Genomic DNA, 24,988 nt, shown 5'->3' with positions numbered 1-24,988 from the left:
TTCTCCTAGGGAAACAATTTTTTTGCTTTTCTGGGCGAGTGAGCTCGATGATGAGGAGTGAATGGGATATGAATGAAAAGGTTATGAGTCTTTTTGAGTTTATATAGGGATAATTTCTTCACTTTTTCAAAAAAAGAAAAGAAACCAACCCTCCTTTGTGAACTGATTTCACTTTTTGAAGACAGATTTTACCTTTACCACTGCAAGTGTGCTTTTGCCTTCCTGAGTGCTGGAGCTTCTTTCTTCTGAAACCTTTGATGTCATAAAAATATGAAAAGCGTGTGAATAAATCATGATCAATTCATCAATAGTTGCTTTGTCATGTTTGACTTATTTCTGGTTTTTTTTTATGGAAATGGTGGACCTTGGGGACCCTTGTGACCTAATGGATGACCTAAGACCTAATGGAATGATGATGATGACTTGACCCATTTTCATGATGTATGATAAGCAACCAGCATGAGTGAAATTTCAAACAATGACTCCATCTCTGGACTGACCATACAATGACCAAATTTGTTGTGTAAACATAGTAACATAAAAGTTTGTTGATGAAATCCTGAAAAGAACATGGTAAAAGAATTTTTGATCCAGGTGACAAGCTAACAAGACTGACACTAACACATGGTATAAGAGTAGGATTCACAGTAGAGCAGAAATTTCGAAGTTGTTATTGCAGGAGGATTAGATTTGAAAGATCAGTTCTTTAGAGCTAGAATGGCTTTATATGGACCATGACTCGAGTATGTTGTTGAGGGAAGCTCAAATTATGTTGCTTGGAAGGACCACATGGAGGCAATGTTGTAACATAATGGATTGAAGGAATTCATTGATAATGATATCCCGAAACCAACAACAGCAGATGCTTAGGATCTAGCAGAATGGAAGAAATGTGTAGCCAAGGCGAGGATAATCATATTGGAGGGAGTACGAGACCATATTGCCTCAAATCTCCATGAGAAAGAGACGTCATATGCAATGTGGAAAGAACTGACAAATTTGTTCCAGAATAGTAGTGACAACAAGAAGTTTGCGCTCAAGGATAAATTTCAAAATATCAAGATGTAGAAGAACAAGACTATCATGAAATATGCTCCGGTTTGGCTCAAAACACAATGTGGCAAAACCTAAAAATTAAAATTGTGAAGGTGAACAATTCTTGTCTAATATGTCACCTCTTCTCTATCTGGGCTTACATATGTTTAAATTCAATGATGTTTGGATGGAAAATAAGATCCACTCGAACAAAAATCCTTTGGTTGAACTATAAATCTTGTATCTATTCTAGGATCCTCCTTCCTCAACTCAGTATTGTAAGTAAACAGTGTTTTCTTGTTGATCCAATCAAGTAGAGAAGGGTAAGGGGAAAATTAATTAGCGAGTAAACTAATATCATATGTATATATTACCTTCTATGAAGGAATAACCTCTCCTACTCTCAATAAGTCAAGTTCCATCTTCCACCCGTGAAATGAATAAGTTCTTAAGCAAAGTTCTATGAATAAAATAAATAAAGGGTGAAAGAAGAGAAAGGCTTCCTGTCTAGAGAAGTGAAACATGTAACTTTATTTGGGTATTGTTTAGGCTCGCTAGCACTAAAGAAATGTTTGTGTTCTTGTAGTGACTCAGTTCAGGTACTGTCTAGGCCTGCTAGTAGTGGAGCATCACCATAGATGAAAACTCATATTATGATTATCTTACACCTGCATTTATACATGACCCTTTCACCTGATTTGGAAAGCCTTGGTATGCGTTCAACTGAATAAGGGAATAGAGGGGACTATATCTCTAACCAGGTTGAGTATGGAAGCTAAGGTTATCTACAAGATGATCAATACTTCCTGAAATACTAAGACCTTTCACTTAGATAATTAAACCTAAATAGAGAAATTGAATTTCTACCAATGTGTCATCAAGTATTGACAGTGTGATCAACATCCTCCGAAATTTTTCGTACACTTGAATTTTAGAGCCTACTGAGGATCTTATGGTCTTCCACCGTATGGTTACTCCATGGTTGATTCATGTTTTGTAAAGGGTTTAATTCTTCTTCCTCATTTTAAACTGTCAAGTCACTTGCTCACACACATGTCGCAGTCTTTGATGAGTTCATGAACACACCTCCTTTATGCAAGCTTGAACAAGCATAGCACCATCAATCAAGATAGTGCTTGTGCGATTTTCAACTCATGTTGATAGTCATTGTGCAATTTTGTTGATAGTCTCCCTCACTTTGGTTGCATTTATATTTCTATTTCAGTAAGTTTTCTCAACTGTCTCTTTTGTGCACCGTCACTTTCACAAGTGTCATTTTTATGTTCGTGAAAGTCACTTTTTCTCACTTTCATTTTAATGTGTGTTTTTTTATGTTATCTTTTCTTTGGCATGTGTCATTTTCAAGGTCATTCAAATTTTGCAAGTGTAGTCTTCATGTTTTCCACTTGTTGCATGTTTCTCTTTTGTTGTTATCTCTCCTGCATGTGTCACACTTTTGTACATCACCAAAGTTAGTTCTAGCACACTCTTCTACATGATATGGTATTACATATCATTATAATATGTGCTAGACACATTCCTACAACTTAGAACACCTTTTGGTCTCAATCGACACTTTTATAGTAACTTGTTCTCTAAGTGTTCTAATGTGTCATTTCAATTGTTAAATTTATAAATAGATGTCGCTTTGTTGTTGTTTTAAGGTGTGACTTTTGTTCATGAGTCTTGTGCATTCCATTGGCTTATATTGGTGGAATTTATGTCTGTGTTGTATAAATTCCTTGTAGATTCAAACTGCAGATTGTAATATATTAAAACAATTGACTTGGATTAGCTCTACTCATCAGCAGAAATAATAAACGATCTATGAAATCATGAAGCATATAAGAGAAATAATTCAATCACACATAACACGATGATTTTCTAGGGAAAACCATAGCTAAAAACCCATGTTGTCTGTATATTTCATTAATCAGAAAGTATGAGAAGATTACAATTCTTTGCTTAAGCCCGGGAAATCTCTATGTTATCTCAATCTATCTCACTACTTCCCAAACAAGATCAAGCCAATGCTTAGCCCTGCCTGCCAAGCTCCTATTTCCTTGCACAGTTCCCTTGGGGATTAGCCCACATTTAATTAGGAAATTCCACAATTATGAATTGCATAATCCTCATAGGCCTTCCTCTGATTGCATGCACCACCTGTACAATTCAGATGATTATACAATTGATAATACTCTTGTAGGTTTTAACCCCATACAGAAATTATGTGCACATGAATTCTAAAAATATAAAATAAACAATGGCGAGAGCATAAAACATATATACACATATATTTTTCTCCTGGATCCCAAAACTGGGACTACCAGATTGATTTTCATTATATTCCTTTCAATGTTACAGTACATATATATACATGTTGAAGCATCCATAAACCTAATCCATTAACCTTGGATTAGAACATAATCATATTTCCCTTGACCGGATCTACAAAATACCATGGGAAAAAAACATCATGCCCAAAACCATGTGCAAAAACCATGCACACATCCATAGATAGGTCTGCCCACCTAATATAGGGTCCAAAAAAATTCCCTGGGGCACTGCCCCAGACCCCACAGAGGTGGGCTACCACCCCCCTCAAAGCCCCAACACCGGGGTCTTCCACCCCCTACTGCACCTAGCACAATGAACAAGGGGGGATATCTCCCCCCACCACCTGTGCAGATAGTCGTGGAAAGAATATAACACACACCCAACACTTCCCCACTTGTTGTTTTCTTTCCATGGGGGGACACAATAGAGCTTAGTCATTAGTCTAGCCCTACAATGCCCATTGTTTATCTACATCAAGAGAACTTCTCAGTGCTTACAGACTTTGTCAATGCATCTGTAGTATTCTTTAAAGTGTCCACCTTTACCAGCAACACCTTTTTTTCCTCAACCATATCCCTTACAAAGTGATATTGAACATCAATGTGCTTTGTATTTGAATGATAAGCAGGGTTCTTTGCCAAGAAACTTCCACTTTCGTTGTCATAGTTTATCATTATAGCTCATTGTACTAACCCCATACTTGAACACAATCTCTACAACCAAATCACTTCCTTGCTTGCATGAGTGGCTGCCATGTATTTTTCCTCTGTAGTTGAAAGTGCCACTATAGACTATCTCTTACTCATCCAACCGACTACACCTCCAAATAGGTTAAACACATACCCACTTGTAGATCTTATCTGATCCAGTTCTCCAGCACAGTCTACATCAACAAATCCATGGATGTCCAAAACTCTGTCTAATCATGGTATTCCTTGGTAGCACATACCATAATCACTAGTGCCATGCAAATACCTGAAAACCCGCTTCACTATTGTCCAATTCTCCTTCCCTGTTTTTGACATAAACATGCTCAATAATCCCATCACATGTATAATGTTTGGTCTAGTACAAACCATTGCATACATCAGGCTACCAACTACACTTGCGTATGGAACATGAGATATGTCCTCTTCCTCTTCCTGTGTATTGGGACACTGTTCAGCAGATAACTTTACACCGACAGGAATAGGAACCTTCACCGGTTTACTATCTTGCATATTAAAGCTCTGCAATATTGTCTCGACATACTTCCTTTGGTTTAACCAAAGCTTCCTTTTTTCTCGATATCATTTAATTTCCATGCCCAAAATATACTTTGTAACACCAATATCTTTCATGTTGAATTTGGAGGACAATTGGGTCTTCAATTCCTAGATAATTTCTTTGTTATTTCCAACCAACAACATATCATCCACATACAAGACCAAATAAATAACATGGTCACCAAATAATTTAAAATACTTGAAGTGATCTTCTTTGCTTCTAGTGAAGCCAAGTCTCCATATATATGTATCAAAATTATGATACCATGTCCTTGGTGATTGTTTTAATCGTACAGATCAAACTTTTTTTAACCTGCATACCAGTTATTTATTACCTTTCCCTGCAAATCCTTCAAGCTTATTCATGTAGATTGTTGGCATTATGAGACAAGTGTTGTCCTTGATGGCAAATCACACAAATGATAAATTATAGTGCAACAAAGTTTCCTTCATCTAGAGAAAAGTTCACGCACTTTTATGCAGAGAAAAGTTTATTCCATGTAGAGAAAAGTTCACGCACTTTTATGCAGAGAAAAGTTTATTCCATGTAGAGAAACGTTCACGCACTTTTATGCAGAGAAAAGTTTATTACATGTAGAGAAAAGTTCACGCACTTTTATGCAGAGAAGAGTTTATTTCATGTAGAGAAATGTTCACGCACTTTTATGCAGAGAAGAGTTTATTTCATGTAGAGAAAAGTTTACGCACTTTCATGCAATAAAAAGTTCCCTTCATGCAAGAGAAAAGTTCACACACTTTCATGGTTGGTTCATGGTATTAGCCCGACAGTTTTTGATCCTATGGTTTTGGTCTGTGGTATTGCATCCAAAAGTGTTGATATCACGCACTTTCATGGTTGGTTCATGGTATTAGTCCGACAATTTTTGATCCTATGGTTTTGGTCCGTGGTATTGCATCCAAAAGTGTTGATCTCACGCACTTTCATGGTTGGTTCATGGTATTAGTCCAACAGTTTTTTGATCCTATGGTTTTGGACCATGGTACTGAGAAAGGACTAAGGCTATAAAAGAGGAAGGAGATCATTTGGCAGAGCATCTTCTGAATTACTGAATATCTGATAAAGTGCTAGATCTTGAATATGGTGATTAAATTATGGTGCAGATCTGGATCTGAATGAAGAAGGAACCTGAGCGTAAGGAGAAGGATAAGTTCTATTGATGGGTCAAAATCTTAAGGCTGGAATAGTGGTATCTCTATATGATTTTGATCTGTGATATGTGGCACACACTTGATCTATAAATCTAATAATCTGGGTTAACTAATATCTAAATATTTGAAAGAATGAATTTATAGATCTGAATTATTGATGCATGTTTTATTGTACACATGTTATGATCTGGGTATACTGCAAAGTTATAAGGAAATATTTGCAGATCTGTATGTGGGTTGGCTTTGGTGAAAGCATTGATTCAGTATTGGATAAATCAGAGATTGATGATGCAAGTGTAGTTGATGGGTTTTTGATGTTCTTGGATCTAGTCTGAAAATTAATGAAAAGTGGTCCTTGAAAGAAAAGAAGTAGGGGGTTGTAGCTCCCTTCCAGGAGAGACTGGAAAACGAGAGAGAGAGAGAGTTGTAGCTCTCTGCAGGTTGTAGCCTGCGTACTGGTAAAGGACTGCACCAGTACAAAATCATTGTAAAACAAGTTTCTTATTAAAAGAAGATAGAGACATATTGCAGCAGGTGGTTTTCACCCACATTGGGTTTCCACCTTATATCTGGTGTTCTTTTGTGTGACTATTTGCTTTTCTTGTTCCTGCTCATTATTTTATGATACTGACATACAAAGTAATGATCAATATTTGAAGAATTATTCAAAGTATAAATAAGGAAGATATATTGAAAAGAATTTGATACTATTGATTCACCCCCCTCTCAGTATTATTTCCAACAATTGGTATCAGAGCCAGGTTCTTCTGAAGAAGCTTGATCGCTTGAAGGAAGATCTAACATCATGAGCAACTACGAGAGGGAAGCATCAATCAGGCCACCAATTTTTGATGGGACAAACTTCATATATTGGAAGGTAAGAGTTACTGCCTATCTTCAATATTTGGGTACAGAAGTATGGGACATTATAGAAACAGGGTATACTTTTCCATCAGCTACTCCTACAGATTCAGCTGAGAAGAAGAAATATGAAACAAATGCAAAGGCGGTTAATACTCTTCTAGGATGTCTATCTCAATCTGAATTCGTGAAGGTTATGCAATATAAATCCGCAAAAGAAATATGGGACAATATTGTTTTGAGCTACGAAGGAGATGAACAGGTAAAACGTGCAAAACTTCAAACCCTCAGGATTCAGTATGAGAATCTCAGAATGTATAATGATGAAAGTGTGGCTAACTATTTCCTTCGGGCAGATGAGATTGTTAATTGTATGAAAAACTTGGGTGAAGAAATAAAAGAGGCTGTTGTGGTTGAAAAAGTCCTAGGATCATTGTCCCCCAAGTTTGAATCTAAAGTATCTGCAATAGAAGAAAAGGAAAATCTACGAACTCTTACTATGTCTCAACGACACGGAATTCTAACTACTTATGAAATGAGAAAAGGAGGTCCATCAGACAGGAGAGAAGCTGCTTTTAAGGCTTCAGGCAAAGGAGACTACTATGAATCAAGTCACGTGCCAGAAGAAGAAGAAGAATCAAATTTTGTCAGAAATCTTCAACGAGGTACTGGAATGTTCAGAGGTAAGGTACCTTTTAAATGTTTTTCTTGTGGAAGAGTAGGGCATTATGCTGCCAAATGTCCTCATAAGGATAAGATTGACAAAGGAAAGGAACCTGCTAGATGGAACAAGAAACAGAATGCAAATAAGAAAAGCTACTACACTCATGAAGACAGTGATGGTCTATCAAATAGTGATGAAGATGAACGAGGTAATGACTATAAACTTTTAATGGCATTTGAAGATGATGATTACATGGATGTTATAGATGTGGATAGTTTTTATGAAGAGATTTCTAGACTTAAGACATGTATAGAAGAAAAGAATATGATCATTGATACTCTACAATTTCAAATTGATGAAAAAGAAAAATATCTTGAAAAGTTAGAAGGTGAAATTGTTGACCTTAGAAAAGAAATTGAGAAAACAAAGGCTATTAATCTTAAGTTTGTCAAAGGATCTGAAACTCTGGGTGAGATCATCAATGTACAGTGTTCTCCGCTAAACAAGACAGGTATGGGGTATAATGGAGAAACATCTCAAGCATCCACCTCAAAGAGTTATCTTGATGCAGCAAGAAGGAATGAGCAAAAGCACAATGGAGATCACCAGGTAAAGCAGGGACGAATTACATCAAGAACGAACAAAGACTATCAGGTAAACCAGGGGCAATCTGTCTTAAGGATGAACAAAAGCTACAACCAGCCACAGGTAAAATCTTCTCAATTTGCTTCAAGAATGGATGACAATAGAAATTACAATCATTTGACCAGTAGATTTGATAATCGCAGAAGTTTCTTCAATGGGCAATGTTTCTCTTGCCATAACTTCGGTCACAAGGCAGCTCAATGTGTTGCATATAAAACAATCATGACTAGAGAAGCTCAAAAACAAAGAAGTATGATCGGGATTACAAAAAGGACCTATAACAACTTTTCGGCTCTCGAAAATGAAGTTGAATGTTCTATTTGCAATAACTTTGGTCATGAAGATTATGAATGCAGGAGCAGGTTTCAGCAGACAAAGGAACAAGCCTCAAGCACCAAAACATGGAGAATAAAGGAACCACAAACAGAAAGATGTGGGATAGCATTTCATACAGAAGGACAAGAAAATCTATGGTACATTAATAGTGGATGTTCGAAACATATGACAGGTGATAAAGAAAAACTTGAATCATATTCTGCTTTAGAAAAGGGAAAGAAAGTTTCTTTTGGAAATGATACTCCTGCAGCTATAAAAGGAAAAGGCACTACTCAGTTAAAAGAAAAGGTCAAAGCTGGAAATGTATTGTATGTTGATGGATTGAAGCATAATCTTCTAAGTGTCAGCCAGATGTGTGATCAAGGAACCGAGGTGATATTTAGATCAAACGGATGTCATGTTCGTGATCTTGATACAGGTGAAACAGTGATCAAAGGTAGAAGAACTCCAAATAATCTATACATATTTGAAGAAGGACAACAACAATGCTATTTGAGCAAGGATGATGAACACTAGTTATGGCACCGAAGGTTGGGGCATCTAAGCTTTTCACAAATAAGGAAAGCATGCAAATGTCAGGCAGTTCGTGGTCTTCTAGATATCAAAATTCCAGACAACACCATATGCAAATCATGTTAGTTTGGAAAGCAAACCAGAACTAACTTTCCAGAGAAGGAAGGATCAGCTAGCATGCATCTTGAGCTAGTCCATACAGATGTATGTGGTCCATTTAGGAAAAGGACACCTCGAGGAGAAGAATACTTGATATTATTCATTGACGATTTCTCCAGGTTTGTTTGGTTAGGACTTATGAAGCACAAAGACGAAGCATTCGAGAAATTCAAATCCTTCAAAGCCTTGGTTGAAAATGAATCAGGTTACAAAATTAAGTGCCTCAGGTCTGACAGGGGTGGGGAGTTTACCTCAAATGAATTTTTCGATTTCTGTGAAGAACATGGGATAAGAAGAGAATTCTCTACAGCTAGAACTCCTCAGCAAAATGGAGTGGTGGAAAGGATGAACAGAACAGTCCAAAAAATGGCTCGTGCTATGCTGGATGAGTCTGGAACTCCCACAACTTTCTGGGGTGAAGCCGCATATGCTGCGGTTGTTATTCTCAACAAAACAAATGTCCGAGTAAACAGCACTCAAACTCCTCATGAGCTCTGGTATGGTGAGACTCCTTCGGTAAAGCACTTCAAAATCTTTGACAGCAAATGCTATATTAAGAATACTGATGAGCAACTTGGCAAACTTGAACCTAGAGCAGATGAAGGCATTCTTCTTGGTTATTCTCCACACAGCAAAGCATATAAGTGCTACAATAAAAGACTTTGAAGAATTGTTTACAGGATTGATGTAGTGGTTGATGAAAAGGGATACATTCCTAGGCAAGTAAATCATGAAAATATTGAAGAAGATGAAGACTACCCTCAAAGACAGAATAATGAAGAAGAAGAACCTCAAGGAGCACCAGAGGAACAAATAAGAATAGAAGAGAAGACTCCATCCCGGTACATTCAGAAGAATCATCCAGAATCTCATATTTTGGGGCAGAAAGAAGCAGGTGTACAAACAAGAAGAACAATTGCAGAAGCTTCAAGCTATTTGGCATTACTCTCCTCCACTGAACCAAAAAATGTAAAATAGGCATGCAAAGATGAATGTTGGGTCAAAGCAATGGATGAAGAACTTGAGCAGATCGAAAAGAACAACACTTGGGAGTTGGTTCCTAGACCAAAGGATAAGAATGTTATAGGGACAAAATGGGTCTTCAAAAATAAGTTGAATGAAAATGGGGAAGTAATTAGAAACAAGGCAAGACTTGTTTGTAAAGGGTATGTGCAGCAAGAAGGAATAGATTTTGAGGAAACTTTCACTCATGTTGCAAGACTTGAGGCCATCCGAATGTTCCTTGCTCTCTCAAGCTTTCAAAAGTTCAAAGTATTTCAAATGGACGTGAAATCAGCCTTTCTGAATGGAGACATAGAAGAAGAAGTATACATTGAGCAGCCAGATGGGTTCATTCTTGGAAATGATCCAAATCTTGTATGCAGACTGAAAAAGGCTCTCTATGGTCTTAAACAAGCTCCAAGGGCTTGGTACTATCGTTCGGACAAATATCTTCATCAACAAGGTTTTTCAAAAGGATCAGCAGATAGCAATCTTTATATGATAATTGAAAATGACAAATTGCTAATACTTGTTGTGTATGTAGATGACATTATCTTTGGCAGCAATGAAGAATCTATGAGTCAAAGCTTTGCCTTGGTGATGCAGAAAGAATTCGAAATGTCCTTTCTTGGAGAATTGACATATTTTCTTGGCATGCAAATCCAACAAAAGGAAGGAGGGATCTTCTTGTCTCAAACCAAGTATCTCAAGCATATTTTGAAGAAATATGGCATGGAAGATGCAAAACCAGTATGTACACCCATGGTCACAGGATGTAGCCTCAGTGCAAATGATGAATCAGCAGCAGTACATCAACCAACCTACAGATCTATGATTGGAAGTCTAGTTTATTTGACAGGTACCCGACCAGACGTCATGCATGCAGTGGGAATAGTTGGAATATTTTAGGCAAATCCAAAGGAAACTCATCTTCAGGCAGTAAAGAGAATCTTCAAATATCTTCAAGGGACTCAAAATTATGGCTTATGGTATCCTAGAGATACAGATCTCACACTTCATGCTTATACTGATGCAGATTGGGCCAGAAGCGTGGATGACAGGAAGAGCACAAGTGGTGGTGCATTCTTTATGGGTTCCAGATTAGTATCTTGGTTCAGCAAGAAACAGAGTTCAATTGCCTTGTCTACAGCTGAAATAGAATATGTTGCTGCTGCATCTTGCTGCACTCAACTCCTTTGGATGATGCAGACCCTGCAGGATTTTCAAATAACTTGTACACCACCTATCTCCATCTTATGTGATAATACAAGTGCAATCAGCATTTCAAAGAACCCAATCATGCACTCAAAAACCAAGCACATACCAATCAAGTATCGCTTTCTCCGGGAACAAGTGCTTGAACAAAAGGTCAAGTTGGAGTATGCTCCTTCTAAGGAACAAGTTGCTGATATACTCACCAAACCATTGCCTAGGGAGACCTTTGAATACCTCAGGAAAAAACTGGGCGTTGTTGATGTATCATCTTGTTGTTGAATCTCTTCTGATTGTTGGTTGTACGCAAGGTTCATCTGAAGTATATGCGTACATTGGTCGAAGATCGAATGGCACAGGTTCAGGGGGAGCATTTCATGCATTGTTGGCACTATGGAGGAAGTACAGAAGGAGATCATGGATGTTGGTCTGAATATTGTTGCAATACATCTCTATCTCTTTCTTGGAGAACATCTTTTGTAGATCTTTCCTACAGTCAGGGGGAGCATGAACAGCACAATTCAGAAAGAGCAGAGCTTTCATCATGTAGCATGAACAGATTGGTAAACCTTGGCATATACAAAGGGGGAGCTCATTTAGAGATTTCAACAGGTACTCAGGGGGAGTATGAACAGTGGAATGCCTTTCTAGGAAAGAGAATATCTTGGTTCGCCCTTTGCCCTTGATGTCAAAGGGGGAGAGTGATTTGGTATTGTTGCCATCAAGTCCAAAGGGGGAGATTGTTGGCATTATGAGACAAGTGTTGTCCTTGATGGCAAATCACACAAATGATAAATTATAGTGCAACAAAGTTTCCTTCATGTAGAGAAAAGTTCACGCACTTTTATGCAGAGAAAAGTTTATTCCATGTAGAGAAAAGTTCACGCACTTTTATGCAGAGAAAAGTTTATTCCATGTAGAGAAAATTTCACGCACTTTTATGCAGAGAAAAGTTTATTTCATGTAGAGAAAATTTCACGCACTTTTATGCAGAGAAGAGTTTATTTCATGTAGAGAAATGTTCACGCACTTTTATGCAGAGAAAAGTTTATTTCATGTAGAGAAAAGTTTACGCACTTTCATGCAGAGAAAAGTTCCCTTCATGCAAGAGAAAATTTCACACACTTTCATGGTTGGTTCATGGTATTAGTCCGACAGTTTTTGATCCTATGGTTTTGGTTCGTGGTATTGCATCCAAAAGTGTTGATCTCACGCACTTTCATGGTTGGTTCATGGTATTAGTCCAACAATTTTTTGATCCTATGGTTTTGGACCGTGGTATTGAGAAAGGACTAAGGCTATAAAAGAGGAAGGAGATCATTTGGAAAAGCATCTTCTGAATTATTGAATATCTAATAAAGTGCTAGATCTGGAATATGGTGATTGGATTATGGTGCAGATCTGGATCTGAATGAAGAAGGAACCTGAGCGTAAGGAGAAGGATAAGTTCTATTGATGGGTCAAAATCTTAAGGCTGGAATAGTGGTATCTCTATATGATTTTGATCTGTGATATGTGGCACACGCTTGATCTATAAATCTAATAATATGGGCTAACTAATATCTAAATATTTGAAAGAATGAATTTATAGATCTGAATTATTGATGCATGTTTTATTGTACACATGTTATGATCTGGGTATACTGCAAAGTTATGAGGAAATATTTGCAGATCTGTATGCGGGTTGGCTTTGGTGAAAGCATTGATTCAGTATTGGATAAATCAGATATTGATTATGCAAGTGTAGTTGATGGGTTTTTGATGTTCTTGGATCTAGTCTGAAAATTAATGAAAAGTGGTCCTTGAAAGAAAAGAAGTAGGGGGTTGTAGCTCCCTTCCAAGAGAGACTGGAAAACGAGAGATAGAGTTGTAGCTCTCTGCAGGTTGTAGCCTGTGTACTGGTAAAGGACTGCACCAGTACAAAATCATTGTAAAAGGAGTTTCTTATTAAAAGAAGATAGAGACATATTGCAGCAGGTGGTTTTAACGCACATTGGGTTTCCACCTTATATCTGGTGTTCTTTTGTGTGACTATTTGCTTTTCTTGTTCCTGCTCATTATTTTATGATACTGACATACAAAGTAATGATCAATATTTGAAGAATTATTCAAAGTATAAATAAGGAAGATATATTGAAAAGAATTTGATAATACTGATTCACCCCCCCTCTCAGTATTATTTCCAACATAGATCTCTTCTTTCAGATCCTCGTGAAGAAATGTTGTCTTCACATCCATTTGTTCTACCTCAAAATCAAAAGAAACATCAACATATAAAAGTAATCTAATAGAAGCTACCTTGGCAATAGGAGAAAAGATATGACCAAAATCAATTCCCGGCACCTAGGAATAACCTTTTTCTACCAACTGAGTTTTGTATTTCTCCACCTTTCCTTCTGCATTCATATTCTTCTTAAACACCCATTTTTTTCCAATGGGTTTCCTTCCATCTGAAAACTCCACCAGATCCCAAGCCTCATTTTTGTGAAAAGATGACATTTCATCAACCATGGCCTCTTTCTAGAGTTTTCCATCCTCTGAATCTACTGCTTCCCTGACAGTTCTAAGATCATCATCAGTAATAGATCAAGCAAAATTTGAATAGAACGCAACTAGACTATACCTTTATGGTTGCGTTCTTTCCCAAACTGATCTTCTCACAGTTGGAGCTTGTGTCTATTCATCTTCTGATTCCTCTTCTACTATAGAGTCTAATTCCTCCTCCTTTAGCTCAAACTCTATCTTCTCAGGTTCCTTTGGTAGGACTTCATGTTTAATAACATATTTCACCTCTCTAAACACCACATCATGGTTGTACACAACCTTCCTTGTTTCCGGGTTCCAAAACTTATAACCTTTTAAACCATCCTTATACCCAATAAAGATACACCTTTTAGATTTACTATCCAACTTGGTTCTTTTCTCCTTTGGAACATGTTCATATGCATCACATCCAAATACCCTCAGATGTGAAAGAGATGGTTTTTCACTAGTCCATATCTCTTGTGGAGTCTAACCCGACACCACTGAGCATGCTTCTTGCCTTTTCCATCAACATCCTATTCATTCTTTCTGTAACTCCATTTTACTCAGGTGTGTAGGGAGTAGTATTTTGTCATGATATACCACACTTCTTACAGAACTCTTCAAATTCATTCTAGTAAAACTCTCCACCGTTATCTGTCCTCAACACCTTTATCTTCTTCTTTGTCTGGTTTTCCACCATAGCCTTAAAAAATTTTAAACCTGTCAAAGACTTCAGATTTCTTCCTCACGAATTACGTCCATGAATTCCTTGATAATTCATCTATAAATTATACATAGTACACATACTTACCCAGTGATGGAACTGACATAGGTCCAAACACATCACTGTGCACAAGATCTAATATCCATTTTTCCCTCTTAGCACCAAAGGTGAAACTCACCCGATTCAACTTCCCATATGCACAATTTTCACAGAAATCAAAATCCAGGGAGAAATTAGACATACTTTCTACCGTACCATTACCATGAAGTATTTGAAGGCCCTTCTCAACAATATTTCCAAGCCTTTGATTCCATAACATGGTCTTTTCTCCAGAGACCACTATATTTTCTGCTCCACTTTTAGGAACCACAGAATTGTTGCACCCATCAATAATAGTGCTACCCTGAAGCATGTACAGAGTCCATCCAAACTCCCCACATCCATACCAGTGCTCCCCGAACCATCTTGCAGGTATCTTTCTCGAACATTGTTTTTACACCTGCACCAGCCATCTTGCTTACAGAAATCAGATTTCTAGCCAATGCAACAATATGTAGAACACTTGGAAGTGTTCTAATCCTTCTACCTTGTAACTTCAACTTTACTTTTACACAACTGACGATTCTAGCCTTCAAGTCATCCCCTAAGAAGACATCACCACCATCACATCTATCATATTCACATAACCACTCCCTATGGGGAGTGAAATGCAAGGATGCACCTAAGACAATCAACCATGCCCATGATCTACATGTGTACTTGAAGAAGAATCCAAGTACACACCCCCACCTTCATCTGAGGTGTTTTTCGCCCCTGCAGAAGGAGCATCATCAGATCCCTTTCCTTTCTCAAGAGCTTTAGATCGAAATTCCCTTTTGAAGTTCCCTTCCTTTCTGCATTTCCAACACACCTTTAAAAGTTTTCCTGAAGATTTATATCTCCCTATAGATCTCCCACTCGAGGATTTATTTTTGTTTCTATTCTAAGGCCATCCTCATACAAACAAGGTATCACCATTCTGGCCCTCTGTATTTTCCATCTCATCTCCACCGACAGCAAGGATGAGACTATTTCATCAAATTGCAAGGCATTCACATTGCTACATGTTGCAACAACCAGACTATCCCACAAATCTAGTAGAGAACACAAAAAATTGATGCACTTATCGTCATATGAAATTTTTATATCAACATATAACAACTGGCTTACCACTTAAAGGAATTCAAATGCTCTATCACCGAGTCTCCATCCTTCATCCTTGGGTTATACAGCTTTTCCCGTAGGGACAATTTATTCACCGGAGACTTATTGGTATAAAGTCCTTAACTTGTCTCGCAAACCCTTCGTTGAAGCTTCCCTGATACATTCAAAAACACCAAATCTAAGATACACAACCATATTTTTTCTTTGCCTTTCAATCCAACTTTTCCCAGTCTTCAACTGACATTGTCATTGTTTTATTACCTGGATCTACCACAATCCACTGATCTTTATCCACCAATAGATCCTCCATATTGAGTTTCCACAACTCAAAACTTTGACCATTAAAATTCTCAATCTCTATCCTTCCACTGCTCGTCATCTTCTTTCACCACAAGAATCGATCCTATAGATTTTCCATTGAACAAGGTCTACCACAAGCCGACCAAATGTATGTTTTAACCTCATACACAAATTACCTGCACACGAATTCTAAAAATAGAAAATAAACAAGGGTGAGAGCATAAAATGTAAAACATATATACACATAGATTTTCCCTTGTATCCCAAAATCGGGAATACCAGATTGATTTTCGTTATATTCCTTTCAATGTTACAATACATATATATACATTTCGATGAATGCATAAACCACAATACATTAACCCTGCATTAGAACATAATTATAGTTCCCTTGATCGGTTCTACAAAATACCATGAGTAGAAAACCATCATGCGCAAAACCATGTGCGAAAACCTTGCACAAAACCATAGGTGGGTCCGCCCACCTAATATAGGGTCCAAAAAAAAATTCCCTGGGGCGTTGCCCTAGACCCCATAAAGGGGGGCTACCACCCCCTTGTGAACCCCCTACACGTACGGATAGTCATGGAAAGAATATAACACACACCCAAAAACAGTGTCCCTAAACTCCAATATCAACTAGATCTTTCTCTAATATGACATGCATGAGTTAATTGTGAGTGAATCTTCAGTTTACTGATCACTGCAAATTACACCCCACTGCCACAAGTTAAACCTCACTACTGCAGGTTACACCCCACTACAATAATTTACACCCCACTGCTACTGGTTACACCCCATTTTTGTTGGTTACACCCCACTATTTATGATCTCCCACTAATTCCTCCATTAGTTGGAACTAGTTTAATTGACTTTAAATCAATTGGGTTGAATTAAATAATTACAACTCAAAATAAACTCAACTAGTGCTCCTAACTATAGGAGACACTCTACATGACTCTAGTTAGATCCTCAACTCGAATAACTGAGCTAACTAAGTCAAATTAACTTAGTTAACTATTACAAGTCATCATGAGATATGGAATTATAATTTAATTCAAGGACAAAATAAATTAGTATTTTCTTGTTTCATTTTCAACATGTGTTCCATGTTTGAGTCATGTTATGATGCATTTATTTCTCCTACTCTTTTGGTCCCACACTTAGCCATTTTGGGAGCTCTTCTTGGTCCTCCTGCTCAGTGCAAGTTGTGAAGGCATTAGCCCTCTTACTAGGTGATGAGCACAACTTATTCATGAGCCTCATTGATGTATCTTTTACTCCCATACTTGTGCACTAAGTATTTTCTAAGGTCTCCTCCCTCTCAAAATGCATTAGTACTTCCTAGGATAATTGATATAGCCTTTTGTTTCCTTCCTCAATGAAAAGTTCATTTTATATGAACAAGTAGCAATTGTTGAGATAATTGTGCTATTCTAGGCCTGAGCACACTTCAAACACTCAGTGAAAATGTGCACTTCAGTGATCTAATATTCACCCTATGAGTGACATCAGTTGAAGATTTATTAAAAAAAGGTATTACAGACTCATGTGCTGGTGTGTGTTCTATGTTATTTAAGCAACGGATCGATCAGATTGCCAATGCACAGACATTTTAAACGGAAAGACAGCAGAGAAATACAGTAAGAAAACACAAAGGCACAAGAGATTAATAAGGAGTTCACCCTATTCTCCAGGGCTACATCTCCGGTCTAGCTTTCAGTGGTGACCTTGTTTTATTGTGTCTTAAGTAGAGAAATTACAATGCAGGGACTCAATGTGAGTTCTCCTGAAGCAGGTTTGCTTGGCAGGGTGGTTCTTGGATTCCCCAAGCCACTTGAGTACATAGACTTCTTCTTCCTACTAGCTTTATGACCTTCTGGTCTATAATGGAGAGCCCAATGTAGTGCTCAGCACGAACAGATCCTCTCTGGGATGGCTCGGATCTCTCAAGCCTCTAGTGCTCGACACTGCCTCTGGTCAGCTCGAACCTTTGTCCTCTTTCTACTTTTGCTTCACTATCTTCTTTCTCTGTGTTCTGTCCTCCTCTTGGGATTCTGGTCTCCTTCTCTGTCTCTTAGGGTTCTCTGTCCCTCTCGATAACTATCTTCTTCTCTCTGTTCATGGCTTTGAAGCCATTTGTTCCCATGCCTGTTTAGTTCCTTTTTCACCTCTATCGATTCACCTTCTGTAGCTACGCTTGGAGTTCCCTGTTCGGCGTCATCATCAGCGCTCAGGGAGTGGCCACATATCCTCCTCTAAATGGCACCAGCCTGCTTCATCGGTTTGTTTCTTTGGTTACATCGTGGATGAAGTCTTTCCTCCACCATGGACGTCAAACGGACTTTAAACCCTACTAATTCACGGCTCATTCCTCCGTCGGTTCCGCTTCCCCCATCGGGCGCAATCTCAGTCGTCCGATCTGGTTCCCCCAAATCCAACGCCATACGCACGTTTCACACGGTTGACTTGCTCGACTGTTAGCGCACGATCAACGACGATTTTCTCTCACCTCCACTTGCCACACATCAATCGTTGAGTGGAATCGCTCCACTTTCCTCCCAAACTGCTTACCATTTGAGGGTGCTCTGATCAATACTATTGGTTTCCAGAGCGCGGGTCCCGCCTTTATCCTTTTAGCACTTTTGCCTTTTTTCCCACGGTTCTCCGGCTCCCCATGCGTCCGCATGCTCAGGGCTTCCCCATTTCAACCCTGTTCGCCCATCAAAAACCTCCTTATTTTCCTGATCTGGGCCTCCCAGGGGCTACTTTGACCTCCCGCACAGTCTCCAAGGGCCTCGGTCAGCGTGCTTTGACCGAGTTCCTCGTCGTTCCACGCTGGATACTATTTCCACTGGTTCTGGGTGTTTTTGATCATTGTTTTGGAATTCTTTAGATATTTGTCCCGACCTAATACAGTCATGGTTCTTAGATAATGTTTTATGGATCCAATATGGATCACGGCCTTCCCATTGAAAAAGCTTTTGGACCACCAAAATTTGGTTTTCAAGCATCAGCTAAGTGAGGGTATTGTTTTCTCACTTGTCCAATCTCAATCCACTTTGCACTGCTTGGCTTCGAACCTTTGAGCCCAATCCTGAGGTACTCAACATCTCCCCTGCGTGTTTTCCTCACCTTCTTGTCCAGCATTGTGTCTTCCTACAACTCATTAAGATATTTAGGTAGCAGGTCATCAATAGAAGGAAATTGTCTCTACTCTTCAGGGTCCTCAATCATTGAAGGTTCAAACAAACTCAAGCAATCTGCATTTAAAACTAAGTAGATGTGCATGTAAGCTGGTAGATCAAGGCGAAAAGAATTTTCACCAATCTTCTCAAGTATCCTGAAGGGTCCATACCTGATAGGCTTTAGATTTTTACCTTCACCTTGCATCCTATCCTTACTGATATACAGCCAAACTTGGTCTCCAACTTGAAAACTATGCTCCATCTGATGCTTATCATGCCTAGCCTTGTATTTGGCTTGGCTCTTTTCCAGTTGTTCCTGTACTGCTTGGTGGATCTCCTAGATTTGTTCAATGAACCTAGTTGCCCTGTCCACATCATTGTGTCCATCAACCATGGTATCTTTACCAAAGACAAAATCCAAAGGAGACCTGTTGGGATGTGTTATATTCTTTCCACGTAGTTAACAAGGGGTTTGAGTGGCACCCATAACCCAACTTTATGGGGTCCGGGGTAGCGCCCTAGAAAATTTTGGTTTTGGGCACTATGTTAGGTTGGGCAGACCCACCTATGGTTTTTTGCATGATTTTAGCACATGGTTTTGGACGCGGTGGTTTTCGGTCCATGGTATTGGATGCTTAGGCATGTATAAATATGTATTGTAACATTGAAAGTAACATAATGAATAATCAAGCTGGTAGTCCCAGTTTTGGGATCCAGTGGGAAAATCTCTGTGTATATGTGTTTTATGTGTTATGCTCTCGCATTGTTTATTTTTCAGTGTTTTAGAATTCGTATGCAGGTAATTTCTGTACAGGGTTAAAACCTACATTTGGTATCGAAGCAGATTTGGCTTCAAGGGGACGCCTTTGTTGCGGAGGGCTTTCGCTCGGGCCTGTGGTAGACCCTGTTCAGTGGGAGATCTACGAGATCGATTCTATTGGTGAAAGAAGATGGCGATCAGTGGAAAGATAGAGATCGAGAAATTTAATGGTCAAAGTTTTGACTTGTGGAAACTCAAGATGGAGGATCTATTGGTGGATAAAGATCATTGAATCGCAGTAGTCCCAGGTACTAAACCAACGGGTGTGTCCGATGAAGAATGGAAGAAGTTGGATCGGAAGACAAAGAGAACAATATGATTGTGTGTCTCATATTCAGTATTACTGAATGTATCAGGGGAAGCTACGACAAAGGCTTTGTGGGACAAGTTAGGGACTTTGTACCAATCTAAGTCTCTGGTGAATAAATGATTCCTGTAGAAAAAGTTGTAAAACCTAAGGATGAAAGATGGAGACTCGGTGACAGAGCATCTGAACGCATTTAATATTGTGGTAAGTCAATTAGCGTCTGTTGATATTAAAATTTCAGATGAAGATAAGTGCATCAGTTTGTTGTGTTCTCTACCATATTCTTGGGATAGTCTGGTTATTGCAATAGGTAGCAATGCAACTGCCTTGCAGTTTGATGAAACAGTCTCAGCCTTGCTGATGGAGGAGATGAGACAGAAAAATATGGAGAGCCAAAATGGTGATTCCTTGTCTGTACGAGGACCGTCCCAGAATAGAAACAAAAATAAGTCATCGAGTGGGAGATCTAAATCTAGAGGGAGATCTAAATCTCCAAGAAAACTTGTAAAGGAGGTGTGCTGGAAATGGGAAAAGGAAGGCCACTTCAAAAGGGACTATAAATCTAAATCTCTTGACAAAGGAAAGGGATCTAATGAGGCTCCTTCTGCAGAGGCAAAAACCACCTCAAATGAAGGTGGGGATGTGTACTTGGCTTCTTCAAGTACACATGTAGATCATGAGGAATGGTTGATTGACTCAGGTGCATCCTTTCACTTCACTCCCCATAGAGAGTGGTTCTGTGAGTATGAGAAATATGATGGTGGTGATGTCTTCTTAGGGGATGACAGGAAGGCTAGAATCATTGGTCTTGGAAAAGTAAAGTTGAAACTACAAGGTGGAAGGGTTATAACACTTCCAAGTGTTCTACATATTCCCGCATTAGCCAGAAATCTAATTTATGTTAGTAAGTTGGATGATACAGGTGTAAAAATAGTGTTCGATAAGGATACCTCCAAGATGGTTCGGGGAGCACTGGTATTGATGTGGGTAGTTCGGATTGGAACTCTGTACAAGCTGCAAGGTAGCACTGTTGTTGATGGGTGCAACAGTTCCGTGGTTCCTGAAAGTGGAGCAAAAAATCTAGTGGTCTCTGGAGAAAATACCATGTTGTGGCATCAAAGGCTTGGACATATTGGATAGAAGGGCCTTCGAATACTTCATGGTAAATGTATGGTAGAAGGTATGAGTAATAGCTCTCTGGATTTTGATTTCTGTGAAAATTGTGTATACAGGAAGCAGAATCGGGTGAGTTTCCCCTCTAGTGGTAAGAGGGTGAAACATATATCAGAGCTTGTGCACAGTGATGTGTTGGACCTGTGAAGGTTCCATCACTGGGTAAGTCTGTGTACTATGTATCATCTATAGATGACTTCTCAAGGAATACATGGATATATTTCCTTAAGAAGAAATATGAAGTCTTTGACAAGTTTAAGGAATTTAAGGCTCTAGTGGAAAACCAGACAGAGAAGAAGATAAAGGTGTTGAGGACAGATAATGGTGGAGAGTTTTGCAGTAGAGAGTTTGAATAATTCTATAAGAAGTGTGGTATAGCACGGCAGAACACTACTCCATATACACCTCAGCAAAATGGAGTTGCAGAAAGAATGAACAAGATGTTGATGGAAAGGGCAAGAAGTATGCTCAGTGGTGCCGGGTTAGGACAGGAATTCTGGGCAGAGGCGGTGGATACTGCATGTTACTTAGTTAACAGGTCACCTTCATCAGTGTTGGAGGATAAGACTCCGCAAGAGGTATGGACTGGTAAGAAACCCTCTCTTTCGCATCTGAGGGTATTTGGATGTGATGCATATGTACATATTCCAAAGGAGAAACGAACCAAGTTGGATAGTAAATCTCAAAAGTGCATCTTTATTGGGTATAAGGATGGTTTAAAGGGTTATAAGCTTTGGAACCCAGTAACAAGGAAGGTTGTGTACAGCTGAGATGTGGTGTTCAGAGAGGTGAAATATGTTATTAAACATGAAGTCCAACAAAAGGAACCTGAGAAGATAGAGTTTGAGCTAAAGGAGGAAGAATCAGACTCTACAGCAGAGGAGGAATCAGAATATGAAGAGCCACAAACTCTGGCTGTGAGAAGATCAGTTCGAGAAAGAAGGTAGCCGGAAAGGTATAGTCCATCTGCTTTCTGTTCAAATTTTTCTTTTTCTGTTACTGATGATGATCCTATAACTGTGAAGGAAGCAGTGGATTCAGAGGATGGAAAACTCTAGAAAGAGGCCATGGTTGATGAAATGGCATCTTTGCACAAAAATGAGGCTTGAGATCTGGTGGAGTTGTCGGCTAGAAGGAAACTCATTGGCAGAAAATGGGTGTTCAGAAAGAAGACAAATGCTCAATGAAAAGTGGAGAAATACAAAGCTCGGCTGGTAGTAAAAGGTTATTCCCAAGTGCGGGGAATTGATTTTGGTGATATTTTTTCTCCTGTTGCCAAGGTAACTTCTATTAGATTACTTTTATCTGTTGTTGCTGCTTTTGATTTTGAGGTAGAACAGATGGATGTGAAGAAAACATTTCTTCACGGAGATCTGGAAGAGGAAATATACATGAAGCAACCTGAAGGCTTTGTGGTGAAGGGTAAGAAAGAAATGGTATGCAAGTTAAAGAAGTCTCTGTATGGATTAAAACAGTCACCAAGGATGTGGTATCAGAAATTTGATACATTTATACAGGGACTGACTTGGCTTCACCAGAAGCAAAGCATATCATGGTGTGTATTTTAAATTAATTGGTGACCGTGTTATTTATCTGGTCTTGTATGTGGATGATATGTTGTTGGTTGGAAATGACAAAGAAATTATCCAGGATTTGAAGACCCAATTGTCCTCCAAATTCGACATGAAATATCTTGGTGCTGCAAACTATATTTTAGGCATGGAAATTAAAAGAGATCAAGCAAAGAGGAAGCTCTGGTTAAACCAGAGGAAGTATGTCGAGACAATATTGCAGAGGTTTAATATGCAGGATAGTAAACCAGTGAAGGTTCCTATTCCTGTAGGTGTGAGGTTATCTGCTAAACAGTGTCCCAAGACACAAGAAGAGGAAGAGGACATGTCCCGTGTTCCATATGCAAGTGCAGTCGGTAGCCTGATGTATGCAATGGTCTATACTATACCAGACATTGCACATGCAGTGAGAGTATTGAGCAGGTTTATGTCAAAACCAGGGAAGGAGCACTGGACAGCAGTGAAGCGGGTTTGCAGGTATTTGAGTGGCACTAGTGATTATGGTTTGTGCTACCAAGGAAGACTAGGATTGGACAAAGTGTTGGATATTCATGGCTTTGTTGATGCAAACTGGGCTAGAGATATAGATTAGAGAAGATCTACAAGTGGGTATGTGTTTAACCTATTTGTAGGTGCAGTCAGTTGGATGAGTAAGAAACAATCTCTAGTCGCACTATCAACTACAGAGGTAGAATACATGGCAGCCACTCATGCAAGCAAGGAAGCAGTTTGGTTGCAAAGATTGTGTTCAAGTATGGGGTTAGTACAGGAAGCTATAAGGATAGACTGTGACAGCCAAAGTGTAATTTTCTTGGCAAAGAACCCTGCATATCATTCAAAGACAAAGCACAATGATGTTTAGTATCACTTTGTGAGGGATATGATAGAAGACAAAAAGGTGTTGCTGGTAAAGGTGGGCACTTTGAAGAATAATATAGATGCATTGACAAAATCTATGAGCTTTGAGAAGTTCTCTTGGTGTAGAGAGACAATGGGCATTTCAGGGTTGGAAAAATGACTAAGCTCTCTTGTGGCCCCCTGTGGAAAGAAAACAACAAGTGGGAGAATGGTGGGATGTGTTATATTCTTTCCACGTAGTTAACAGGGGGTTTGAGGGGCACTCGTAACCCCACTTTATGGGGTCCGGGGCAGCGCCCCGGAAAATTTTGGTTTGGACCCTATGTTAGGTTGGGCAGACCCACCTATGGTTTTGTGCATGATTTTCGCACATGGTTTTGGATGCGATGGTTTTCGGTCCATGGTATTAGATGCTTCGGCATTTATAAATATGTATTGTAACAATGAATGGAACATAATGAAAAATCAAGCTGGTAGTCCCAGTTTGGGATCCAGTGGGAAAATCTCTGTGTATATGTGTTTTATGTGTTATGCTCTCGCATTGTTTATTTTTCTATGTTTTAGAATTCGTATGCAGGTAATTTTTGTACAGGGTTAAAACCTACAAGACCTTGGTGTGAAACCAAAACAGGTCTCAAAAGGAGATCTCTGTGTAGAAGAGTGTTTTGCTCTGTTGTAAGCATGCTGCAAATAACACAAGTGTTCATCCCAAAGCTTAGGATGTTTAATGCAACAACCTCTCAGTAATTGGATCATTGTCCTGTTAACTACTTCTGTTTGGCCATTTGTTTGTGGATGAAAAGCTATGCTTTTCTTTAGTTTGGTGTCCATCAGTTCCCACAGACTCGACCAAAACTTTCCCACAAATCGGGCGTCTCGATCAGATACAATGGAAGTGGGTAATCCAAAATGAACCCATACATGTTCAAAGAACAATTTTGCAGTCTGTCCAGCTGTAATCTGTTTGTTACAAGGTATCAAAATACACATTTTACTAAACCTATCCACAACAACATATAAATAATCATGACCTTTCCTAGATTTAGGCAGTCCTCCAACAAAATCCATGGAAACACTCTCCCAAGGGTGAGAAGGTACTAGCAATGGAGTGTACAAGCC

This window comes from Pinus tabuliformis, chromosome 2_1 (assembly GCF_031772625.1).
Source record: "Pinus tabuliformis cultivar Carrire ecotype Pingquan chromosome 2_1, CPIR1, whole genome shotgun sequence".
Lineage (NCBI taxonomy): Eukaryota > Viridiplantae > Streptophyta > Pinopsida > Pinales > Pinaceae > Pinus > Pinus tabuliformis.
This window is presented reverse-complemented; position numbering follows the sequence as displayed.